The following is a 4,208-nucleotide window of genomic DNA, read 5'->3' as shown; positions in this document are numbered from 1 at the left end:
ACCAAGTGATGCTGAACTGGCACTCACGGGACTGAGACCGGAGAACAACAGTGATAAAGGACACGGTGCAGCTTTTGGGGACCCCCAGTGCTAACCTGCCACTGCCAGCGCTGGGGTGAGCAGTGCACTCAGGGCATGATGCTCTCCCCCAGCCTGGCAAACCTCCATTTTCCAGGGATTTGAGGATGAGATGCTTTCTCCCAGCATCCCTCAACCCTGCATGGATGCTCCTCATGGGGTTTTTTTACAGGTGTGCTGGGTGCTGAGTTCAGGCACGCTGCAGCACCTCAGCAACTCACACCTGGGGAGGGGGATCCAATCCCAGTTTGCTGCGGTGGAAATCCCAGGGGGGAGCAGGATTCAGCCAGTCTGTGGCTCAGCTCTCCTCTCTCCCCAGCTGCGTGGCTTGGCCCCCGGCAACCCCCTGCCTGCCCCGTCCCCAGAGCTGGACGACAAACTAATCCTCCTTATCAGCTCAGGCTGTGGGCAGCATCCTGCATAATGACAGTGCTGGCATCTGCATCCTGCGTGGAGACAGTTCTCCAGCCTGGAGCTGTCAGGGGCGACTAAAAATTGTAATCAAAACAAAGAAACTTCTGGCTGTCTTGTCGTAGCTACGGGAACACATCCCTCCCATCCCTCCGCTCCCTGGGTGCTGGGAGGGCACCCAGACACTCAGCACCAGGGCTCCGAGAGTCCCCGGGGCCACTCAGCCTATTTGCATCCTCCCGCTAGAGATGCTGCTCCGGGGAAAGGGGAATAAACACAATTAAATGTTCTTGCAGAACTCAGCTTGGCAGCCCAGAGGGGACAGCTCTGCTCCTTTGGGGCTGCCACATGCTGTCACAGCCATGAGCTCTGCCAAGCTCTCCAGCCGTGCATCCCCGTCCCCGCTGCTGCGCGGAGCAGGAGGAGCTGCACGAGGGGCGAGAGATGCTCCAGCAGCACGTGGGCAGCATCTTGGCCTTGCTCTGCAGCAGAGGGGAGTTAAACACGTCCTGCATGTCCACGTCCCAGCCGTGTCAGGGGACACATCCTTCCTAACCTGCGGGAAATGGGACGGTGCACTGCTACCTCCTCCCACCAAATCTTCTCCTGGAGAAGACGCAGCCCTGAGGCAGAGTCGGGGGGGGGGGGAAATGGGGAGTTATTGCTGCTGGAGGGACAGGGCAAAGTGCCATTTCTCAGCGCTGGCACTTTTCCATGCTGCAGCCTTCCACAAGATCCATGTTTGTCTCATCCACCCTGTGCTAAAACGCATCCAGATCCCTGCAGTCCCCCAGGGTCTGCATCTCCCACCGTGCAGCCCGACCGCGGGGGCTGACTCGGACACGCCGCTTGCACCATGGCTCCGGCCAGCGGCACCCCTCCGGGGGCAGCACGCAGCCTCCCGCCACCGCTGCGCCCATGGGTCCGTCCTGGCAGAGCACCCCTTCACCGGCGAGAAGAACCCTGGTGGGCGCCGAGCCAGCCTGGCAGAGCTCCGCAAAGGCACCGTGGGCAAAGCTCTGTTTCTGCCAAGGAAAACTCCCTGTGCCGTAAGGGAACGGCCTGTTTCCTCCTGGGGAACTGGTCAGTCTTGTTCCCCGCGTCTCTCCCGCAGTGAGAACACCCCGGCGGAAAGGTCACAGCTGAGGGACACAGACCAGTCCAGCGCTGGATCCTTCCAACCACCCTCCGTCTGGAGGTTCCACACCTCCCCCAGCACCCCACAAATATCGCAACGCACAAACCTTGTTTAAACAAGCCCTGGGACTCCGGGCAGCTGAAACTCCCCCACACTGGGTTTGCTGGTCCCCGCTGCTGCTCTGCCCTGCTCCTGGCGCTGGCAGCGAGGACACGCTCCCCGTTTTATCGAGGCTTGAGCGGCGTCCTTGCCAAAGCACAGCCCTCCTACCCCGACTGCAGGTGCTGCCCGGCCGCTTTGCTGGCGGAGAAGTTACAACCCCTGCAACTTAATAAAAATAACTCTCCAAATACCAGGGAGGCTGTGAGCTGAGACCTGTGCTCGCGCAGGCAGAGCAGAGACCGCACACACTCGGCGCATGCCAGAACCAGCACCCAGCTCTGCACCAAGGCAGGGAGAGCGGAGAGCAGAGGGAGAGCCTGCAGCCGGGCTCCTATCCCCCGATGCAGGATTTTTAGCAGGTGATGTGAACACCCTTGGTCCTCCCCTGGGTCTTTTCCACAGCTGCAGCTCATCTCCCAGCTCCGCCATCGGGGCTCTGCTGCCCGCCAGGCCAGGTCAGGCAGCCGCAGGCAGGACCCTTCACCTTGCCAAAGCCAGCATTAACCCACACGGGTCACTTTACAAAGCCAGCTCGCTCAGCCTTAATAACGGAGCCGTTTCAAGACAATCTGAAGCCCAGCAAGCTCCCAACTTGCCCCCGCTTTGCAAAGAGCCCTTTCTTCCTGCTGCCATCAGACACCAGATGGCAGCTCCCCGTTCGCCTGGACTTTAGAAGAGAATTAAATGTCTCTTGAATAGACCTGCGCTGCGTAAGACCGGCTTTTGTGCCGAGCAGCGGCTTCTCCTTTAATGCCTGCCAGCAGCACGGCTTTCACCCCCCTCCCGCCACGCACACGCATCCCCAGGGAGCCCTGAAATGCAGCTCTTTATCCTGCAGTGCCCATTTTCACCCAGCAAAATGTCACCTAGGGATCCCAGGAGCTGGGCTGTATTTTGGAAATGAGCTCCCTGAAAGGCACGGGAGGGGTTTCCCCTTCCCCGAACACACTCAGCCCCCCCATTCCTGTGGGAGTTGGTGCCTCCAGCCTCCACTGTCGGATTTATGGTTCAAAACACAGCCGGCACGGCAGCGCGGCCAAAACCTTTTGCTGGTGGAGCCCGGGGACACTGCGGGGCACCCAGGGACTCTCCATCCTTCCCGAGGAGGATGAATTCACCCCACTGATGGGTTGTTTAAAAAGAGGACGGCGATGCCTCAGCGGTTGGGCCACGAGAAAGCGGGTTATCACCTCCCAGCATGAATGGGGCAAGAGGATGGATTAAACCCCAGCGGGGGGGGGACCCCGTGCTGCCACACCGAGGCCTGTCCTCGCTCGGGGTCACAACGGGGCTGGTGTCCCCCGCTCGTGGCCCTCCCTCCCTCCCTTCCATTTTACCTGCCCCCAGGAGCCTCGGCGCACCTTCGCTCGCCGGCGGGTCAGCGGCATCCGACGAGGCTGGGTCCGGCGTGGCCGGCACGCCGGGGAGCAGCCGATGCGGGCGACGCGGGGACGATGCGATCCCTCCCTCCGGAGCTCAGGCGCATCGCGTCCCCCCCGGGTGCCCACGCAGGCAACGCACGGCTGCGCGCAGAGCCCAGGCTGGCTGCGGCGCTGCCTCCGAGGAAGGGGAAGGAAAAAAAGCTCATTGTGTGATTTCGTTACGGTTTTCACGGCCGGCCGAGCGCCGACGTCTCCCAAGAGCCGTGCTGGCCCCTTTCCTGCTGCACCAGGCGAGCGTGCAGCGTGTGCCTTGTGGTGGGATTCCCACGCCGAGCTCATCATTCCCCCCCAAAACAGCCCATCCGAGCCCCTGCGCACGCAGACACACTAAATATTAAGCAAAATCCCCATCAAAACGCAGTTCTCCAGCCCTTCCCATCACCTTCAGCTGTTTTTTTAAGCCTCCCCATCACTCAGACCCCCGAGAACTGTGTTAACTGCTCTGCTCCTCCCGACATGAGCCATTCCAAGGAAAAAAAAATGCCAATAAAGATCAGAGGGAGAAAAGCCTCAACAGGGAGGAGAAACCGGGTGAGAGCAGCCGGTGCAGCGTCCGGTGGGACGAGGGCAGCACTCAGGGGAATTATTGCTCACTCAGAAGGCAGCATCGGTGGAGTTGGGCTTCTCCCCTGGCACCACTGGAGAAGAAGTTCCAGGGGTTTCATGGCACGTGATGGGAGAGAGGGAAAGAGTGAGCCCTCTGGGATGGATGTCCAAAAGGGGTGGCAGTTTTGGGGTGATCACAGTGATGGGGAGACTCTGATACAAAAAGAAGGAAACAAGCACATAGAGGAGGCCACTAACCCCTCCACCTTCGCCCTTGCCAGGCTCTGCCAGGGCTTTGGAGCCCTTCCAAAAGGACCCTGTCACTTGGCCAGGCACTGCCCACATTAACCCAATGGGGTCTCTCCAAAGGGGGGTGCTTTGGGGGAGTATCAGACCCCCCAGCTCTGCAGCACTGCCCAGGCAGTGGCATG

The 4,208-nt window shown here is 60.5% G+C and overlaps 1 long non-coding RNA gene across 1 annotated transcript in view; it reads right to left on the bottom strand.

The window, feature by feature from the left end:
- Positions 1-1,709: 1,709 nt before the first annotated feature.
- Positions 1,710-4,208, bottom strand: part of LOC113484648 — a 3,600-nt gene continuing 1,101 nt past the window's right edge. Inside the window, exons 2-3 of the long non-coding RNA XR_003399253.1 lie at positions 3,127-3,342; positions 1,710-1,954 (exon numbers count right to left, since the gene is read on the bottom strand). This is a non-coding gene — a long non-coding RNA (uncharacterized LOC113484648). The remainder of the gene's footprint in view (positions 1,955-3,126; positions 3,343-4,208) is intronic.

The sequence above is a fragment of the Athene cunicularia genome (genome assembly GCF_003259725.1).
Source record: "Athene cunicularia isolate RWA chromosome 11 unlocalized genomic scaffold, athCun1 chr11_part2, whole genome shotgun sequence".
NCBI lineage: Eukaryota > Metazoa > Chordata > Aves > Strigiformes > Strigidae > Athene > Athene cunicularia.
This window is presented reverse-complemented; position numbering and strand designations above follow the sequence as displayed.